At 45.0% G+C, this 22,961-nt stretch overlaps 1 pseudogene; it reads left to right on the plus strand.

Annotated features, from left to right (window-relative positions):
• The first annotated feature begins 286 nt into the window (after positions 1–286).
• The window catches only part of LOC147008753 (uncharacterized), a 30,574-nt pseudogene continuing 7,899 nt past the window's right edge, over positions 287–22,961 (plus strand).

Below are 22,961 nucleotides of genomic sequence, written 5' to 3' on the forward strand. Positions count from 1 at the left end.
GGCAGTGGGAGAGGGGGAAGGGTAGAAGTGTGGAGGTGACAGTTGGAACTCTGAATGTTGGGACTATGACTGGCAAAGGGCGAGAGTTGGCTGATAGGGAATTTTAGCAAATTGTAATTTTTAGCAAAATTTTAAGCAAAAAAATTTTTCTTTTTAATTTTAGCAAAGCAATTTTAGCAAAAAAAGCAAAATTTTAGCAAAGCAAGCTGTGTCGAGGAGAGGATGGCAGAGAGATTGAAGACCTTAGCTGAAGGAGGAAGGACACCAGCACTCTGGGTCTGGTACTATGGCAGAATCGACCTCATCAAGGTATTCATCAGGAGTGAGTGTGTCCCAGACCACACAGGTCATCTCAGCTGCATCATTGGAATACTCAATACTTTTGCAGCAGTGGGCCACCATCAGTACACAAAGGGAGCAAGGCTGTATGTACAGCTGATGCATCAGCGACAGGTGAGTCCCACGTTCCAGGAAACTATCCAAGTTCACTTTGTACGGCAACCATGTAGTCAGGTTCTCAGACCATGAATGGCCCGGCACATGGACCGACATCACGATAGAAACCACACTCATGCGTGAGGCAAAATCCTCTGGTGGTCTAAACAGAGGCCACTTTCGGAATGAGTCTTCTCATACGTCTTGGGTTCAGACTCTGAACCACTTCTCGTTCATTCACCAAGAGCTAGAAAGAAGCATGGTCAAATGTGGGGTACCTGTCCACACCAACGTTAAAAGAGCCCAAATGAAGAGAGATAACGATGCTGTCAACACCATAGTTGGGTGGTTGGAGGAAGTCAACCCTTTCGATGCCACACGGGACAAGAAGACTCTGGTGTCCTTCTCAACTGGGTACAGCAGCACTCCCGAAGACCAAGTCAACGCTGATCAAGCAGAAGAAGTTGGCAGAGCCATACAGGCTAAGATGGATGGGAAAACTGTTGTGGATGCAATGGTAACCAAACACAAGGTCAAATCGCTTGCAAGCCTCAGATCTGGACCCAAAGTCAATGGCGAGAAGCTGGTCATTGACTCACTGAAGCTATTCAACCGCCTCATTGTCATCAGTGAGCGTGAAGTCAAGACCAAAGAAGCTCTGCACTTTGAGTTGACGCCAAAACCGATGTCTCTGTTTGACAAAAATCAAAAGTTGTGAAAGCCAGACAAGGCTGCCCCAGCAAGGACCCTGAAGGCATGTGTGGAACCTGTCGAACAACCCCCCTGCACAAGCCTTGTGGTTGATGGTGGGTGGCTTCTGCACAATGTCAAGTGGGAGGTTAGCCTTACTTGGAAGGATGTTGCCGAGAGCTACCTCCGGTTTGTGAAGTCCATGGGGAGCCATCGCCTCCGGATAACAGTGGTCTTTGACGGATATGGCAGCTTCACCAAGGACCATGACCACTTGAGACGAACAAAGAATGCATGCTGTGACATTCAGATTCGTCTGGTTCACAGTGTTCACAGGTGGTGTTCACAGGTGGTGCGGGAATGGCCGTAGAAGGAGAGAGGTGAAGGTGGTGGAGGGTTTTCGGTGGTGGTTTGATTTTTATGGTGCCGTTTGGGATTGGTGGTGGTGCGATGATGTGGGAGCGTAGATGGTGGCGGTGGCGTGGTTGTTGTGTGATGGCAGTTGAGACGTGGTTGGTTCAAAATAAAGATAGAACAGAAAAAATGGCTAACTCAAAGCGTCGCAGCCCAGATGAATCACATAAATTTCCTCTATATAACGGATTTGGGCTAACTACACATGTACTTAGAGATATCTCACCTACGGGTCCTGAATGGTGGTTTGCGAATTTCCACAGCCGTAACAATATATATATATATATATATATATATATATATATATATATATATATATATATATATATATATATATATATATATATATATATATATATATATATCTCCAGGAAAGAATAATATACTTTCTGCGTGTGTCTGGGCTTTGATTTTTATCCTTTCCTCTCTCAATTCTCCTTTTCTTTTATTAGCTGTTAGCTTCTCTTCTTCTCTATTTCTCCATCCTAATTTCTTTCTTTCTCTCCCTTTCTTCTATCTCATCTCTTCTTATTTTGTGTAATTTCACTTGTGATAAAAAGAAACTGTCTTGTACATGGCTAATGTATCATCGCCTTACTCTCTTTCCCGCCCCTCTCCTGCCTCCTACTCCGCGATCGATACAGCTCGAGTCCCTTTATAGAGAGAGTAGCGACAACTTACGATTTGACGCCATTTTGAGTCCATTCAGTGCGGTGCACGTGCGGAGCCGCCGAACGGCGCTAGTGCATTGAACCGTGTATTCCATTATGTTCTCTATGTATGAGAGATGGGAATGGTCTTTTCCATTTTGATAATGGACAAATTATGTGAAGATGACAAAATAGAAGATTTATGACAACTAAGAGCCATATGATAAAGAAGAAATTCACAGAGCTGGTTGTGATCTAACAGTCACAGACATTTAAAATCATGACAGAAGGAATGAACTAGACAAGTACACGTGCTGCTTATTTCAGCCTCATTTTAATTTCAGGGAGGTGAGAGCGACACTCGAACTCTCACCTCCCTGCTTGTACATCTACAATGTACAATACAATGTTAAGAGTTATCTTTGTATTTCTGCAGTTGTTTCACCTTGTTTATCGTGTGTGGGTATATATTTGTGTTTGTTTAATTTTCATATTTAAATTATTAATCTAAACTTTGCTGCATGTTGCCGATCATATATTAATCCCACCAAAAATAGAGTAGCCCACCCCATCCGGCCCCCTCATTCCCTGTTTCCCTCATTTCCCTTATGCTTCTCTCATGTTTTCCTCATTCCCTGAAGGTAAAAGCCAGTCCTGACCATTCTACACTCCGAAGTTAGATGGGCACCCTTCTATGCTTCTATGGGGTGTCGACCTGTTTCGTATCCTGAGATCTGGCAGTTTACACCCACACCAATAGATTTTAAATCTTTGCTATAACCTACTCTTAAAAGTTAGGGTTAGGGTTAGATTTAGGTTTAGGGTCAGGTTTAGGGTTAGGGTTAGGGTTACGGTCAGAATTAGGGTTAGTGTTGACCCTAACCCTGCCTTTGAAGGGTGGGCCGTGTTAGCCCGGATCCGTTTTCCGTTCATTCGTCTTTGTTTTGACTTTGAGTCTGAGTCTGACTTTGGAGACATGATCTAGACCCTATATTAATTGATCCAGCTCGAAGACTCTAACTCAAACTTAATTTTAAATAAAGATGCCTTCCTCTTCAAGTGCTAATTAATCCACGAGCAATGGATAGCAAGCCTGGAAAGCCAAAGCAAAGGCCAGTCTCACTCGCAGCACACAAATATACGCATCTGGGACCATTACCACCATCACACTGACCTGCCAGAGAACTGACGAAGAAGTTGCTTTCCATCCAACACGAATGACACTGTTCTCCCAGATTTTCCGTCTTTTAGCATCTGATGGAAATCTATACATCTTGAATCCCTTCTCCATTCTATTTGTGCACCCAAAGCTGCAACAATCTGTCATTTTGTCGTAAAATCGATGTAAAACACGAATGAGAACGCTGCGTACAGCGGGAGCGTTAAAACGCTGACCGATATGCGTCCGATCCTGTCCGCGATGGACTCAAAATGGCTCCACGCAATCACGTGACTAGATTTTTCCAGACCCTCTATGTCGCTACTCTCTCTATAAAGGGACTCTCGATACAGCGGTCGAACTACAACCAAGAAAGCAGCTCGCTCGCTAAAATGGGCGCCGTTCTGCTCCGTTGAGTACTTCACCGAATCGAACGCGGTTGCGCACGAGTGGGCTATCTTGCTCCGCTTTACGATCTTTGGTTTTAACCGCTGGTGCGTGCCGACGATTTTTGGTCAAATCTGTGGTAATTACCTCCCAGTCTATCTCGGTTCGGACAATGCGAGACCAATGGAGGGAAAGGACAAACACGGACAGGTTGGAAATCGACAAATAATTTATTAACAATAAAATAAATAAATAAAAAGAACTTTTTAATTGCTGAGGTAAATAATGAATTTCAAAGCAAAATCAATCAAAATGCCAGGAAAGAGACAAAGAGCAGATGCTTATCGGGGGGTCGACTTAATTACAGATAAACACAGACATGGGCACTCAACGGATAACACTGAACAACAAAAATTTTTTTACTGGAGATGTGTAACGTGATTTAGACTAATTTGGGTACGCTGATTTCAAAAATCATAACCGTTTTGCTGTATCACGTCAGGATTTTCAGTAACAGAAATATTCCCATTGCCTAGAAGTCAGGATTTCAATGAAATTTACAAAAATTCATTTATTCATTTATTTCATCATGAATGCTTCAAAATTATAGAAATTACAGAAAAACTCCACTAGAATGGAATTAAAAATGCTTTAGGCATTTGGCTTTGCGTTTGTGCTGCTCTGTGTCAGTTTCACGATGCAGGAACCAGCAGAAATCGCCCATCATGTTCGGGTTGTGCCGCCCTTGGTAACGCGTCTCCATGAGTGAAATCTCTTGGTGGAATCGCTCGCCGTGCTCGTCCGAGACTGCTCCCAAGTTGTCAGGGAAGAAGTTCAGGTGCTGGTGCAGGAAATGGATTTTCAGGGACATCCTGGAGCCAAGTTTCCTGAAGGACTCCAGCAGCTGCTGCACTATTTCTTCATAGTTGTCCGCGCGCTCGTTCCCAAGAAGTTGTCCGTCACAGCTTTGAAGCTCCTCCACGCTGCCAGCTCTTTGGGGTTTAGAGTTGTCGGAAAAGTTTCGTCCTTCATAATCTGTCGGATTTGCGGTCCAACAAAGACACCAGCCTTGATCTTGGCCTCCGACAAGGTGTTGCCAAACTTTTCCTTGAGGTATAAAAACCCACGCCCATTCAGATCCATTGCCCGTACAAAACTTTTCATCAAGCCGAGCTTTATGTGGAGTGGTGGAAGGAAAACCTTGGCTGGGTCGACAAGGGCGACATGCTTCACGTTGTGTCGACCAGGTACATGCTCTTTTCGCTCTTCCCAATCTTTCTTCGTCCAGTGATTCTTGTCGTCTCTGCTATCCCAGAGACAAAGGAAGCACATGTATTTCGTGTAGCCTGACTGCAGCCCTAACAAAAGCGCCACCACTTTCAAGTCTCCGCAGATGTGCCAGTTGAAGTCATTGTACTTGATGGAATCAAGCAGCTGCCGCATAGTCTCATAGGTCTCTGTCATGCCGAACGCATGAGCCAGTGGGACTGATGGTTTCTCGTTGCCATTGTGGAGCAAAACAGCCTTCAAGCTGTTCTTCCCCGAGTCGATGAAGAGGCGCCAGTCTGCAGGATCGTGATCACACCCAAGTTCTTTCAACAGACCGTTGATGTCACTGCAGAATGTCATCGTGTCTTCCATCTCAAAGAACTCAGCCATGTCTCTGTGACGTGCTCTGAACAAGGATATCTTGGTGTTAGGTTCAAGTAGATTCCACTGCTGCAGCCTTGATCCAAGCAGCTCTGCCTTCGCCTTTGACAGCGAGAGATCTCTTACAAGATCATTTAAGTCTCCCTGGTTCATAAGGTGTGATTCTTGAGTGTCGGGTTCAAAAGGTTCATCATCACCATCCTTCATCACCACTGCTTACAGCTATGTTCTGATCAGCTGGAGGTGTTGGAACGGGGTTCTCGTCATCATGAGGCACAGGTTTACCAGCAGAGACGCAGTCAGCGTACTTGATGTGACCTTTAGTCTTCTTGTTGAAGCCGGCGATGCTTGTGCAGCAGAAATAACAATCATCATGATGATTCTGCGGCTCACGCCATATCATGGGCACCGCAAATGGCATGCTCGCGCGCTTGCCCACCAACCACTGAGTCAAGGTTGTGTGACAGCTTGTGCAGCAGATGTGTGGTGCCCAGCTCTGTTCTTGGTCCCCCACCTTACACCCGAAGTAGTGAAAGTAGGCGGCCTTCATTTTCACTGCTGTAGATATACTTCGCTGTTGATCTTTTTTGGTATACCGACCACAGACATAACAGAAGTTGTCAGGATGATTGGTACAGGAACGCCTACTCATCTTTATCTGAAAGAAAGAAATATAACACAAGTTAACAACAATTGTACGAAATAGACATGTTAAAGACATATGTAAATTTCATTGAAATCCTGACTTCTAGGCAATGGGAATATTTCTGTTCCTGAAAATCCTGACGTGATACAGCAAAACGGTTATGATTTTTGAAATCAGCGTACCCAAATTAGTCTTAAACACTTTACACATCTCCAGTAAAAAAAAAATTTTGAAATTTGTTGTTCAGTGTAATTCAGGGGGGGGGGAGAATCGTCTCGCCCACCAGAAAGTCGTCCGTGAAGTGAAAACGTCCTGAAATGCGTGCGTGTCACCGAGATCGTCCGTCGCGGGTTTCGACCCTGGTGTTGTTGTTGACCGACCCGTGCCTCACTTGTTGGCGGCGCTGCTCACACCCACACACTCGCTTGCCAAAGCATTGGGAAGGACGAAGTGTCTCGTCGGCACTGGTCAGACACCCGCTTCTTGCTCGCTTCTCTCGCCCTTTGCTTTTTCCTCTCTCTCCTTTTGCTTTTTCTTTTTCCTCTTTCGCTTTTCTCTCCTCACGCTTTTTTCTCCTCACGCTTTTCTCTCCTCACGCTTTTCTCTCCTCACGCTTTTCTCTCCTCACGCTTTTTTCTCCTCACGCTTTTCTCTCCTCACGCTTTTCTCTCCTCACGCTTTTTTCTCCTCACGCTTTTCTCTCCTCACGCTTTTCTCTCCTCACGCTTTTCTCTCCTCACGCTTTTCTCTCCTCACGCTTTTCTCTCCTCACGCTTTTCTCTCCTCACGCTTTTCTCCTGACGTTTTCCTCTTCAGAATGTATCTTTTGCTCGTTTTTATATCTCCGGGCCGTGTCCGCGAATGTCTCTGCAACTGCTTGTTGGATCGAGACAAAATTTTCACCATGGGAGCAACTACTCATGGAGAATGTTCGAATAATTATGACATCATAGGTCACATGGTTTGGTAGCCATATTGGATTTACCCAAAAACCTATGAAAAAAAATCATCTCCAGAACAGCTGGACAGATCGATTTGGGAAACTTCACATAAATGTTCCCCAAGCCTTGGGGATACCAGAGTATTCACGAATAATTGATGTCACATGGTCTGGCAGTCATATTGGATTGAGCGGATATCTTTTAAAAAATTTTTTTTAATCTTGAACCACTTCATCGATCGACATGAAACTTCACCATTATGATCTTGGAATGATAGGGAATAGATGTTTAAAATTTTAACCTGATCGGATGTATGGTATGGCAGCCAGAATTATTTAATTTTTTTATCTAGGTTTTTTCATTTTCAGCTTGTCTGTTCGAAGAACAGAGAGCTCCAGCGATACCCCCGGCGTGAGCGTGAGCGTCAGCGTGAGCGTGAAAATGTTAAAATTTTTGGTGCAAGTTATTTTTTCCTTTCTAATGTTTTTATCTACCACACTATTTTTTATACGCCCGATATATATATAAATATATATATATATATATATATATATATATATATATATATATATATATATATATATATATATATATCGGGGCGTATTATGTGTCATCCGTCCGTCCGTCTGTCTGTCCGTCCATCCGTTCCTGTCCACACTCTAACTCCCAAAGTTTTAAACTTTCACGTTTCATATTTGGTACATTGGTACAGACTGGAGACGGTGGGTCCTGACATACGTTCGTCATCTAAAGTCGTTGCCATGGCAACCAGGATGCTGTTTTCCACGTAGTAGCACAATTCTGTATATACATTCTTGTTCGGGCGTATATTGTGCTCACTTGCGCTCTTATTACTGAGTACAATATACAAATACATATATTGCTTTAAAATTATTTGGATCAGACTTCACTGCAATGCTTTATAAAAAATATTAATTATTAGACGAGTCTTTTAAAAATGATAAATGTATAAACAGGCGAGCATTGGGTGGCTTTGACACCAACTCTGGTTATTTTTTCTGTAAGGCTCACTTGGTTGTGCCTGGATGGGTTTGATGGTAGAGGAGTTGCAGCTGAAATGTGAATCCTATCCAGGTTCCTCCTAATGACTTCATCTTTGCTTTTTCTTGTTTGGGTTCCTTCTGATGACTCCAATGCAGGACTGTTCCTATTTGGTCTTCCATTTGATTTTAATTTAATTTATTTTCATCCCTTTCTGAATTAAATTGACTAATAATAAAAGTCATGGATCAGGGTCAAGTGTCCATTCAAAGTGGGATGTCTTGGTACCCGGTCATCATTGCCAGCAGTTATACAGTGACAGTTCTAGTTTTGTTTATTACTAGTACGTGCCCATAGGTGCGGGTCCGTAGGTGCGAGCCCGTAGGTGCGTGCCCGTAGGTGAGTGCCAGTATGTGCAGCCCTCTCTCGCCCCCCTCTCTCGCCCCCCCACTCTCATCCCCCCCTCTCGCCCCCACTCTCTCGCCCCCTCTCTCGCCCCCCTCTATCTCCCCCTCTCTTGCCCCCCTCTCTTGCCCCCTAGTCTCACCCTTCCTCTCTCCCCCTCCTCTCTCGCCCCCACTCTCATCCCCCTCTCCCGTCCCCCTCTCTCGCAGATATTGGTTGACAGATAAATGGCCATAACTTGGGAACCGCTCGTCCGATTAATATCAAACCTCAAAACGGCACATCCGCGGGTCCCCAGCAATATTCCTGGCAAGTTTCAATCAGATCGGACCGGTGGTCGTCGAGAAACGGCGGTCGCAGACAAACAGACAAACAGACACACACACACACACACACACACACACACACACACACACACACACACACACACACACACACACACACACACACACACACACACACACACACACACACACACAGAGATTGCTGGAATTATAGATAAATTAATTATGTAACACATCAGTACACAAACACCACACAAAATACACCACACAAAACAAGTCATGGGGAGGGTCTGTAATCTGATTGCTCTTTTTCTTGTTCAACAGTTTGTGTTAGTTTGTTGATGTCATGATTTATTTGTACATCTCGTGGATTGTGGAGTACCCTCATGTGTGTTTCTGTTGTGTTGGGTTCATGTGTCCTTGTCGTGTTGACCTCGTTCGAGCATGTTGCTGTGTTTCCTCCTCTTCCTCTTTTCATGTTCGTATATTCCCCTCCTTGTGCCTCCTGAGCTGCCCCCATGTCAGTGCATTTCCTTTTTCCTCTGTGCCCTCTCTGTCTTCCATGAGCCTCAATTTCACAGTAAAAATAAATGGTGGTAGTTGTATTATGAAAACTTTATTGGGTGGTGATTACTCAACCTGGAGTTCTGCCATGTTTGAAGAGGCAAAGCTCACATCTATGGGACAAGGACTGGGCAGAAGTAGTGGACTGGTGGCCTTATCCTCGTCCGTTGGCTCGAACCATACTGCGGAAAAACACATCATTGAATCACAGCTCATATAGCTCCCATTCTCCCTCCCCTTCCCAAACATGATTAATAGTAAATATCACAATTTAAAACTTACCGTGTATTCACAACTCCCAGATATGACCTTTTCATTGGTATTAAGAGGCACCCAAAGCAGATGTGGTGTCTCCCTCTGGGAAGTCAAGCTGAATGTTGGTAATGACGGCACAATCTTTCTGATTGGAGACGTCCATTAAATAAATCACCAAGCCTGTCATGTTCACACGAGGTAATTCCGCAAGGTTCAAAGTCCACTCACAGTCTGGGATGATCGGTGAGGTCGAGTAGAACGCGCCATCCACAGGCCTTGCACGAGCCCACATTGTCGGGAGTTTTGTAGTACGTGATACAAGATATCAACTTTTGCGTGAGTTGATCAGTAAGTTTTCCAAATCTTTTGTTGTGCAGACACACACACCCCTTTCTCGCAGGTACACTTTCAAGTGTTTTTAGCTTATTTTAGAAGCTTTGTGAGCCATTTGATGTTAAAATCCTTATCTGGCATGCGTGATATACGTTCGGCCACCCCAATTAACCTCAATGCTAGAGGTTTCTGTGCATGCGCACTTACCTTATGGGACGGTTATGCCCTTATTATTACATCATTTTGAACGTCCTGCATTGGACCAGTAATCGATGATGCAAGAATGCCCTCTTGCTTTGAAGAACGAGATGAAGGGTGGGGGGGGGGTGAAAACAGAGTTGGGGCGGGAGGCAGAGAGAGGACAGAGTTGGGGGGGGGTTGAAAGGAGACAGGTGGGTGTAGGTTGAGGAAAGGAATTGGGGTGAGTTAAAGCCTTGGGGTTGGGAGAGGGCTAAGGACCCGGAGTTGAAAGGGGTGGGTGGGTTGAGGAATTGATATCACATTTTACATTATGTGCAATGTCCGTGGGTACCTGCTTGATATTGTTGATGTTGGTGGTGGTGTTCTCGAGTCACTCGAGCTCTGACTGTGCGTGATCGAAGCTAATATTCATTTTATGTCAAGTTCGAGAACGGAGCTGAAGTTATCAACAAAAATAACAAATAGCGTCGTAAGAACTCGTTTTCCTCTTTGGACCCCCCAACTTTTACCCCCATCTCAAAGGTCCCTCCCCCTCAAATCTCTCCACTTTATACCAGCACAAGTTGGGGATAATAAACCCGAAACGGCGAAACCCCTTTGAGGACTCGTTGGTGCAGCATGTGTGTTTGAGTTGTCGGAGTGAAGTGATCAAGAAAAATATCGAATAAGGAGAAACTTACCAAGATGACAGTCAAGGCAGAGCGAGTTACCAAAGTTATCGGGAGACGTCATCACGTAAATCATCATCAGAGAGAGAGCGAGATGGATTACACGTGACGTTGACAAAATGCTGTCGCAGCAATCGCTCAATGTGATGCCATTTCCCATGATCATTCCTTCAATTCTGTTGGTGCAACATAGTTCGAACTAGAAGGGCACTCGGGAGAGCGCACACCTCCGCCATGCAATGCCTGATCCACGAGAACATATCAGGCCCAATATATTTTTGAGATATCGCGCTATAAATTCATTCTCTCTCTCTCTCTCTCTCTCTCTCTCTCTCTCTCTCTCTCTCTCTCTCTCTCTCTCTCTCTCTCTCTCTCTCTCTCTCTCTCTCTCTCTCTCTCTCTCTCTCTCTCTCTCTCTCTCTCTCTCTCTCTCTCTCTCTCTCTCTCTCTCTCTCTCTCTCTCTCTCTCTCTCTCTCTCTCTCTCTCTCTCTCTCTCTCTCTCTCTCTCTCTCTCTCTCTCTCTCTCTCTCTCTCTCTCTCTCTCTCTCTCTCTCTCTCTCTCTCTCTCTCTCTCTCTCTCTCTCTCTCTCTCTCTCTCTCTCTCTCTCTCTCTCTCTCTCTCTCTCTCTCTCTCTCTCTCTCTCTCTCTCTCTCTCTCTCTCTCTCTCTCTCTCTCTCTCTCTCTCTCTCTCTCTCTCTCTCTCTCTCTCTCTCTCTCTCTCTCTCTCTCTCTCTCTCTCTCTCTCTCTCTCTCTCTCTCTCTCTCTCTCTCTCTCTCTCTCTCTCTCTCTCTCTCTCTCTCTCTCTCTCTCTCTCTCATCCGGATCTTCAAAATCTAATCAGTTCGGCCTTGTCACACACCCAACCTGTCCACAAAATATCATCCGAGTCCGTGCACGCTTGTCCACCCTCTTCCTCGCCACGTCATTCAGGAGTACAGAATATGATCCCGTGAATTGCTGTAGCGCCCTCCAGTGCCCCCATGGAGGATTTGGCAGCGTGGTGGACGAGTGACGAATACGATCCCGGGACCTACTTGAGCAACCAGTGGCGTCCCGCAGAGAGTCCGTGGTAGCCCCAAATGACGGACATCCGAGATACGTCAGCGGTCCACGAGACCATATAGGAGATACGTCAGCGATTGAGGCAGCTGTAAATTGCCTATACACTGCCCAAATAAAGGTACGTGTCAGAAGAACATGTTGCATGCTTGGAGCAAGCACCGATAGGGCGGGTATGTATAAATAATAGGGGGTGGGTTGTGGGAAGAAAACTAACCCTCTTACTGTATCTAACCCTAACTCCCCCATCTCTCTCGATGAATCAACTCTTTCACGACGAGCTGGTGGACCCCATCGCCAGCATCCTGAACAAAAATTCCTGCCCAAACTAACTCCAGTCAAACGTGAGACCCCATCAGTTGGTTCGTGAAAGACTTGGGCCAAGTTTCCTCCAGCCAACCCAGAAAGGGTGGGAATAATTGTGACCATTAATGAAGTGTCAATTCTACCTCGTACTCTCATTTAAGTATGCATGTGGAGGACCATCCTCGCACTGCACCAAGGGTGTGTTCCACCAGCAAGCGGCTCGCTATTGCTTGCCAAGCTGCTTGCTTAATTCAAATCACTCAAGCCAGCAATCCACGCCTGGTGTTGGCGCAGTGGTTAGGGCAGCGGCTTGGGATCCAAAAGGTCCTGAGTTCAAGCCCCGTTGGGCCACTGAATTAATACACCAGGGGGTTGACTCAGCCTGTCATCCTTCCGAGGTCGGCGAAATGAGTACCAGTGTACTGGGCCGGTGTATACCCCGGTTAAAATAGGTGTACCAGATCTCTGTGTCGCAGGAGGTGACCAGGGTTGCGTCAGGAAGGGCATCCGGTGTAAAACATGTGCCAAATCACTATGCGGATGATATTGATGATCCGCTGTGGTGACCCCTAACGGGAGCAGCCGAAAGAAGAAGAAGAAGAAGACTCAAGCAAGCAATCCAACAGAACGGAGCGCTCAGCACAGCTTAACAACATGACGGTTTCCATGGAAACAATGCGGTCGTGGTACTCGAGCAAACGTTTGTGTGTTTATACCAAAATCAAATTGTGAGCAAATACCAAAATCACGAATCACTGCTCACCTTCACTATTTCATTTCTCTCTTTTTTTTGCCGCCTTTGGAACAAACTCCCACACTCTCTTCAATTCCATTCTTCCCTCCAAGTCTCTGTTCCACACTACTTTCCTTCCCTCTCCTGCCCCTCTTGTCTCCTGCTCCCCTTGTTGTGCGTTCTGTGTGTTAGCTCTCATACGAGCCTCGACAGTATTTACAACAAAAAGAAGTTCGAATTGCGAACATACCCCGTGGGAGTTCATTCGTACAACTCTCAGGTGAGCGATAGCACGAGCGACAGATAGTTTTGAAATCTGGTAAGATTTTCATCGCATCAGAGAAAGAAACTCGAACACCTCACAAGATTGAGGCTAGTTTCATATCATCAAGTGTGACTTAATTTTGCGTTGGGCATCGCCCAGCGCATTAAAAACACAATTTTTAATAACAATTTTAAGAAAATGGGCTGAACGGGCCGTTTCTCTGCCCAAAGCGCCGGAATCGCGCTTCCGGCTCAGTTAATGCCTGGGGAATGGTCTCTGGAATATACCTGTCAAGTTTGGTTTGGTTCCATCCACTAACAACCGAGAAATAACAATTTTAAGAAATGGGCCAAATTGGGCCGTTCCTCGGCCCGAAGGGCCGCAATCGCATGTTGGGCTCAGTTAATGCCTGCACATATGTGTCTAGTATATGCCTGTCAATTTTCATCGAATTCTGTTCACGAATAATGGAGAAATAGATGTTCAAATGAACTGGACACAAGAACTGAGAGAACGCGAGCGGCGCTTAAACCTTGTGGGGTGGAGGACCCCAAAGGGTAAAAAAAAATGCTGTCTGGGCCATCGTTTTCAGTTTTACTCATTCCTATTATGATAACTTCCCCAAACAAATATATTGTGTTAATAGGGGCTTCAGTATATAAGGAAGAGGGAAACAAAGATAAACAAGAAAAAGAGCAATCAGAGATCACAGACCCTCGCCAGGACTTGTTTTGCTTGGTGGGTTGTGTGGTGTTTTACGTAATTCATGAGACATAATTAGAACTGCCACTTTATAAATGCTGGCAGTGATGACCACCCGGGTACCAAGACGTCCCCCTTTGATTGGACACCTGACCCTGACACATGGAACTTATTATTATTATTCAATTGAATTTAGAATGGGATTTAAATAAATTCATTTCAGATCAAATGGAAGACCAAATAGGTACAGTACTGCATCACAAGCAAAAAGCAAAGATGAAGTCATCAGGAGGAACCTGGATAGGATTCACATTTCAGCTGCGACTCCCCTACCCACAAACCCATCCAGGCACAGCCAAGTGAGCCTTACAGAAAGGAAACTAGAGGGGAAGCACTCGGGAGAGTGCAAAACCTCCGCCGCCAATACTGCTGGGTCACTCAAGTGAACCTTATATCTTATTCATTAAATATGATGTCGACAGTGCTGACAGTTATAGTTCTTTTCTCCAACATTTTTTTTTGGGGGGGGGGGGTTGGAAATCACTTAAAACATGAAGAAATGCAAAAAAAAGAAATCGAAATTTTGTTGAAAAAAAAGTTGCAAAAATTTTTTTTCTCTAACAATTTTTTTTTGGGGGGGGGGGTGGAAATCACTTAAAACATGTATAAATGCAAAAAAAAAATTTTTCTCGAACAATTTTTTTTGGTGGGGGTTGGAAATCACTTAAAACATGTAGAAATGCAAAAAAACATTTTTTTTTCTCCAACAATTTTTTGGGGGAGGGGGTTGGAAATCACTTAAAACATAGAAATGCAAAAAAAAAAAAATTTCTAACAATTTTTTTGGGGGGGGTTGGAAATCACTTAAAACATGTAGAAATGCAAAAAAAATATTTTTTTCCTCTAAATTATTTGGGGTCAGGTCAGGTCAGGTATGGGAGCATGTGCCAGAACAGCGCGTCGCTGCGTCCACTTTCCGCCGGTACTCCAGGGGCCTCCGTCTGGCCATCCCCCAGACAGATGCCAGGCCCATCCCCATCTCCTTGAGATGATGGTCAACCTGCTGCAACCATGAGGCACGTGGTCGGCCCACTGGCCTCCTCCACTCATGAGACTCCCTCGCTGAGAGAATCTGGTGAGCAGGATCAGAGTCAGGAAAACGAGCCACATGTCCATACAGCCGCAACTGACGCTCACGGACTATGCAGGTAACAAATCTCATCCGAGTCTCTCTCAGCAACCGCTCGTTGGACACAAAATCCGACCAGCGATAGCCAAGGATTCTCCGAAGACACCTGGTAGCGAAGGAATTAAGTCTCCGTCTCAGATCCTTGGTCAGAGTCCAAGTCTCGCACCCATAGAGCAAGACTGGAAGTACCAAGGACCTGAAGACTCGGACTTTCGTCCTCCCGCACAGGTACCGGCAGCACCACACCCCATGATCCAGTGAATCCATGACTCCCCAGGCCCGACCCAGACATCTATTGACCTCTGACTCGCAGCCAGCAGAGACATGAATATCACTGCCAAGGTAAGTGAATCTCTCCACGACCTCAACATCCTCACCACAAACAGACACAGACAGGACAGCAGCATCCAAGATGTCACCGAAAGCCTGGATCTTAGTTTTGACCCAAGAAACCCGTAATCCCAGCGGCTCCGACTCCTCATTCAGCACCTCGAGGGCCCCCAAAAGGATGTCTAAAGTCTCCGCAAAGATGACTGCATCGTCTGCGAAATCAAGGTCCGAGATCTTGACATTCCCAAACGATGCACCGCAACTTGATCTCTCCGACATCCTCCCTAAAATCCAGTCCATACAAGTGCTGAAAAGTGTGGGGGCAAGTACACATCCCTGACGAACTCCAGTAACAACTGGAAATAAGTCAGAGGTGGTACCACCACACTTCACAGCACTCTCAGTACCAGAGTAGAGTTCAGACATCAGATCGATCAGTTTTGGTGGCACCCCACGAAGACCTAGAATCCTCCAGAGGACATCCCGATTCACTGAATCGAACGCTTTACAGAGATCAACATAGGCTGCAAGCAGCCCCTGCCGAAACTCTCGTCTGCGTTCGGTGAGGACACGAAGGGCAAGGATACGGTCAATCGTTGACCTCTTTGGTGTAAAGCCTGACTGCTCTGGACGCTGGTGCTCAAGCAGATGGTGGCGAACCCTATCAAGAATTATCCGAGCAAAGACCTTGCCCGGCACTGAGAGCAGCGTCACCCCTCGGTAGTTGTTACAGTCTTGGCGATCACCCTTCCCTTTCCAGAGAGGGACAACAAGGCCCCTCTTCCAATCAGTTGGGATGATGCCTGTGTTCCAGGCAGAGCACAAAACTGCATGCAACGACACGAGTGCAGCACTTCCACCAGCCTTGAGAAGTTCGGCATGGATGCCACAGATCCCTGGAGCTTTGCCCCGTTTCAACTGGTTCACCGCAGCCCGTGTTTCCACAAGCGAAGGTGGACCACAGTTGATTCGAGGGTCAGCAACAGGGATTGTAACACCCTTGACGTCCAATTCGACAGCTGGGGGATCAGCCTGGTACAACCGCTCAAAGTGACCGGCCCAGCGGGCCTTCACTTCAGACTCCTCTGTCAAGAGCCTACCACTCTCTGCTCGAACTGCAGTGCTCCGAGGGATGGGCTTGGATGAACGTAATGCGCGAATTCCCCTATAAGCGGGACGGGAATCACCTGTCCACAGGTGATGCTCTACCCCCTCACAGATTCCTCGCACATAGGCCTCCTTGTCCACCCTCAGTGCACATACAGTTTGACGCCTCAGCTCCCTGAACAGCTCAGCTCTGCCATTCAGCCTGGCCCTGCGACTCTGATCAATGGTATCCAGTGTCCCTTGAGAGACAAAATTCTTCTTTGCCCTGCGGTGAGTTCCAAGACATCCACCGGCAACATCAAGGACGGTGGTCTTGAAGGCGCTCCACAACTCTTCAGGACCCCCCAAAGCACCCAGACCCCCCAAGTGTCCACTCAGCCTGTTCGCAAACTCCTCAGCTACTCTCTCATCCCTGAGCTTGGCAACATCCAGCCTAGGCTGGGATGGTACCATTCTCCAGGATTTAAGGTGCAGCTTTAGAGTTGCTACAACAAGCCTGTGGTCAGTATTGAGGAACTGAGCACTCCAGTAGACCCTGCAGTTCTGGATCATCCTCCAACGACTGTCAATGAGGACATGGTCAATCTCCTTTGCCACACCGCCAGCATTGGAATACCAAGTCCAGCGATGAGCTTGTGGGCGCTGAAACAATGAACCAGCCACCCTAAGTCCATGACTTCTTGCAAAGTCAAGGAACTTAATGCTATTCTGGTTCATAGTTCCTGACCCATGGGGACCAACACACACCTCATAACGATCCCTATCAGTTCCAGTCGATGCATTGAAATGCCCCAAGACTAGAAGTGTATCTCGTCTGGGGCACTGATCAACCACAGACTCAAGTGTGGCGTAGAATGCATCCTTCACGGTGAGATCACTCGCCTCAGTCGGAGCATAAACAGAGACCAGGGAAATGACACCTAAGGAGTGACGAATCCTTAATCTCATAATACGCTCGTTGACCGGTGTTACCTCAATTATCATTGGGGTCAGCTTATTGGACACAGCTACAGCAACTCCTTGGGTATGGTAACCATCAGAGCGACCAGACCAATAGTAGGTGTAACCACCCACCATTATCTCACCGCAATCCGGTCTCCGAACCTCAGAGAGAGCTGCAATCCCGATGTCCAAACGCTTGAGCTCAGATGATAACAGAGACAGGTGATCATCCTCTCTTAGGGATAGGACATTCCAGGCACCCACCCGAAGGGACCGCCTCAGGTTAACCCAAGGAGACCGCCGTCTGGTGGACGACACCTCAGCACCACTCCGACACACTCTCCCGCAATCTGACCCAGGGATGTTACCCCGTGGTTTCCCTCCTATCAAAGATTGGGGGTCCCGAAGGCTTTGCCCCAATCCCGTCATCCGCTGAGCTGCCCTGCGAAGGGAAGCTGCACAGGAGGTACTCCCACGGAGTGGGTTTTCAGATTTTTTGGCGTTTTTGTGTTTTGCGGAATGAAGGGTTTTACGGTGGCCGGAGTGCAAATCCTGCCACCAACCTCCTAATAAGAAGTAACCCAACTGCAGGAGGACGTCCGCAGACACAGTTGGGCACTAGATATGGATGGCCGTTGGCTAACAAGGAGCTCCTCCGCCCTTTGACAGGTTTTGTTTTTAATCCTGCTGGGTGTCCATATCCAAACACCCCCCTCACCAGAAAACCTGGTGGGGGAGACGGTTTAGTCGCCGACAACCCGACCATGGAACAAGTTAGTACAGGTTTACATGGTACCTGTAGCAGGTCACAGATCGAACCTGACCTGACATGAACCTGACCTGACTGATTGAACCTGACTGATGATCGAACCTGACCTGACTGATTTTTTTTGGGGGGGGGGGGGTTGGAAATCACTTAAAACATGCAGAAATGCAAAAAAAAAAAAAAATTCTGTAACAATTTTTTTTTGGGGGGGGGGGGGACCAAGTCCAAAATGTAATGGCATGATCCTTGGACCATACCTAACCCCCCCCCCCCACCAAGTTTCGTCGAAATCCGTTGAGGAGTTTTTCCGTAATACTGTTCACAAACAAACAAACAAACAAATAAACCAGCCACCCGCAGGGTGACCCGTATCTTGCCAAAAGGTGACCACGTGTGACTTCTTTAAGGTCACACTGAGGTGAACGATGCTGCTATCCATCAGGAGCAACTCCTTGAGGAATATCTGCCTACAAGAGATTCCGATGAGAATCGTTCTACAGAGTAACCATGAAAAATATGTGTTTGCCTCATAACATCACCAAATGACGTCATAATGTCTCAAGCTTGACATATCTAGAAAGCACTCATCAAGGTGTTCAATTTGAGGTATTACACGATATGGTACCTAAGATTTGAAAATTTGACCTTGGGGTCAAAACTTTCGACCTCCAGCGCTAACCATGAAGGTCAATGCCGATCGTCAACAAAAATTAATCAGCTGAGCGCCAGACCATGAACTATATTTCCATGAAGTTTGAAGACGATCCGATCAAAATTACTCAAAAAATAAGGGTTTCGTCGACTCCCCTGATTTGCGCCAAAGTGACCTTGTCCTTTGACCTTGACCTTCAAAATGTTGTGCACTGAAAGGGACCTCTATAGGCCTCTGATATGCGAAGTTACAAAAATTTCCGATGATAACTGTGCTCTGCAGAATTTTTTATACGTGATTACAGACAAACAAAAAAACAAAACAAAACAAAAAAAACATACAAGCTGACTAACATATCTTGCAAAAACTTCGTTTTGGCAAGATAATGAAAAATCGTGCTTAGCACGACACTTGGCGAATTTTCCGTGTGGTGGTCCAAGCTGTAATGTCATGGAATGTGTGGTGTTTATTTGTTCATACATTAATAAAATGACGCGGCGTCACAAATAACAATTATCAGGCGCGCGTTGTCATGGTAACGGCAACAGATTGAAAATTTTCACAACTCATTTAAAGCCACCATGTGACATTCAACAACTTATCATCGGTGCTTGTTGCCTTCATTCTGATCGTAGAAAATATTTGAAAATACCTAGGAACATTGCTTTTCAACCAGCTTTACGATCCTGTTATCAGGTTTGAAATATGTTGTAAAACAAAATTATGTATTTTATATGTGTGTTTTTCATGTTTTGGGTGACCCTGACCTTGACCTTGGGTCAATTTCGATCAAACTTTGTACACATGTTAATATTACATGCATAAATAGACAGTATAAGTTTAAATATAATAAGTGCAAAACTGTTTGAGAAATAGCCATGTGTAATTCACAAAATTCCCCATTGGTTTATAATGGGTGATAATATAAAGTGATGCAGAATCTAGATCCTGATCTTGAACATCACCAAAAGTCACATATCTTTTTGCACTGTGGATTTCTATCAGCTGTTAAAATTTCATCCAAATCGGTTAAGAATTGTGACCTGTAGAACGAATAGAATTTTTTTTAAAACACGCCAATAGCTAAAAACTTTGACGTCATACGCTTGCGAAAACTGTGCATAATTTGTACTAACATGCATTTTAAAACATTTAGATATTCCATTGAAGTTTGTTTTGGCGTCAACAGGAAGTCGCTACGACTTCCAGTCACTGAGTTATGTCCAAAAATGGGTTTTCACGTTGTGTGACGTCACATCGCGACGTTTAGTCCGATTAAGACGGGGCTTGGACGGGGACCGTCTCAGGTGGATTGCCTATCAGGTGTAAAAAATTAAGAACGACTGGTCCAGCCGTTTGGGCTGTAGACGACCGGACAAACAAACAAACCAACAAACGGAACAGACCAACATACTTGACAAAATCGAAGATTTCACCAAGTAACAAACGGACCCAAATGCAATACCCACTCCTTAGCCGAGGGTACTCAATGAGAAGTCAGTAGGAGGTCCCCCTGCCAAGCGTATCTATGCACCCTACCATTTTGAATTTTGGGGAGGGGTTTGAAGAATGAGGATGAAAAGTCGAGCAAAATTAAAGTATGAAATTCACATTTAAATAATATTATGAGCATGAATATTTCATTGGTTGTAGTATCGTTTTGAATCCGACTACAGTGGCCATTTTTGCTAACATAGCGAAGCACCTCTCAATCACTTGCTCAACGACTTGCAAAGCAGTTGATATGGAACGATTGACTTGAAAAGTGGATAGCAAGCTGCTTTCTAACGGAACGCACCCCTGCTGATCTTTATTCTCCAATCTGATTTGACTGGAACTCAAACAAACAAACAAAAAATTCAGAAGCAATCATGGTCCCAAAGAAGCATCCTCAACATTAGTGTCATGTTTGCGAACGTTCGCTTCTCTTTTACAGTATTTGGAAACATGAATGCTGTCTCCAGGTGTCGTTCTTGCTCACCTATAGATCCAGATCCTGAAATATAAAAAGGCAGGGGAAACCAGGTACGAAAGCTTACCTTTTTCGCGTTTCCACGTGAACCCGTGGACCACGGTTGAGGATGGTGGCATCCCAAATGATATCCCAGCTGTTGGTTTGTCTGTCTACAAATGTACTTCTAATTAGTGTTCAAGTCTACTGGCGTTTCCAATTGAATGTACAAACTCCTCCATGAGCCTGAGATGTTTGTAAAAAGCAATTGCTGCTTTTTCATGGATTTCAACACGAGTATCCTTGATAATCCCATATTAAATACGTACGACTAGAGTGAGGTCGATGGCACGTCATCCCAAATCCCCACCTTAAATAGAGTTGAATGATGACAAAAAGTTCCACCAGGAATTATCCAATATCAAATGTTGAGTTAAAAAAATCTTGTTTTCCCCCCTGTGCCCCTATCCCTGCCCCCTGGGGCATGAACATGGGGGGGCAAATCCCCCCCAAAATTACATATTTAATGTGCCCCCCATTGTTGATTGCATATCCAGTTTCATTTTTAAATTTTCCCTTGAATACTTTTGTTTTTTGGTATTTGACCTTTTGATCCTGCCCCAGGGTCATAGAGGGGGTTGGGGGGGGGGACAAAAAAGGATTACTGATCTCACACCCTTTAAAAAAAAAAATTGTGTACAGAGTGAAGGGTTATGGAAGAGCTGGTAGCCTACAATTAACGAATGGAGAGAGAGACAGAACGAGAGAGCGAGACTTTTTGAAGTCCTTTTATTATCACAAGATACTAAAAAAGAATTATATAATTACACCAACCATTGGTACATAAATGCAATGAAGCAAAACAAGCTGCAGAAAAACACTAAAATACAATTCAACAAACAGGAAAAAAAAGAATAAAATAAATAAAGAAAAGAAGAAATCATTAACTTTATACAATGCCTACAGCACACTACAAGAGTATTACCAGTTGGCTCTCACGAACCTCACACATTCCTTCATGACACCAAGTATTGGTGAACTCATCAAGCTTTTTCATGTCGTGGGAGAAGCAAAATTCATGTTTCGTTCTCGCTAACACAAGAGCGTTCAAAAAGAACATGACATTACATTGCCCGATGGGTTTTCCATTTAATTTCTCTTTTCTTGAGAGATATATTGCCAGTTTGGCTATCGCTACAAGAAACCTCATAAGCATGTTTACCTTATTAGGCTTGGCATGGAAACTAAAAATAAAGGAAACAAACGAGAACACATTCATTATTTGTGACACAAAATTAAACCAGATGTACTGGTGGGACTCGTGCCATTCCAGGTGAATTGCTTCTCACACAGGGAACCCATAAAACTTTGCTTTTTCCCCCAGTTACACTTCAGAGATGAAGCTAAACAAAACAAATCTAAGCACTTCACAAGAGCAGCAATATCATTATTATCTTTAACAACCACCCAGACATCATCAGCATGTGCTGATAAGATAACTGAAGGGTACTCAGGGGATATAGCCACTCCAGAAACGTTCTTCCTCAGCAACATTAGAAGTGGTTCTAACACAAGGGTGAATAATATTAATAAGCCAGAGACCAGGCAGCCTTGCCTTACCCCCCTCTGTACCTGCATGGGGGAAACAATCTCATTGTTTACCTTAACTCGACTGAATATATTGTTATATAATAAAGCAATGCAAGTCCTGAAATTAACCCCAAATCCATAAGCTTCCAACACATGATACAGAATGATCTATGCTGTCAAAAGCCATTTCTAAATCAAGAAAAAATATATCAAAGTCATTCTGTACACAGTTACCATCTATCAAATCTCTTATGCAAAAAATCTTATCATATATAGATCTGCCTGGGATACAATACCTCTGATCAGGATGAACCAGTTCACCAATTACATTTTTTAGTCGATTAGCCAAGGCTTTGGAAAAAATTTTCATAATCAGTGCGGAACAAAGAAACAGGTCTCCAATATTCTTCATGTGTCACAAGTCACCAGCCTTTGGAGGAAGGGACATTACCGCTCTTCTCAAGCTTAGAGGCAGTTCTCCATGCAACAAAGATGATTCCAAGACATGCATCAGTTCTGGGCCGAACAGGTCCCAAAATTCCACATAAAATTCAGCCGGTAGGCCATCAATTCCCAGAGCACTTCTCGAGTCCATTCCAGCTAAGGCTTGGGTTAACTCCTCCAGCATAATTGTTGAGTCCAAGTCATGATGCTGAGGCTCAGTTCAAGAGGAGAGGTGAGG

The sequence above is a fragment of the Eptatretus burgeri genome, chromosome 18 (assembly GCF_056783735.1).
Source record: "Eptatretus burgeri isolate ZD-2024b chromosome 18, Ebu_testis_v1, whole genome shotgun sequence".
In the NCBI taxonomy this organism is placed as follows: Eukaryota; Metazoa; Chordata; class Myxini; order Myxiniformes; family Myxinidae; genus Eptatretus; species Eptatretus burgeri.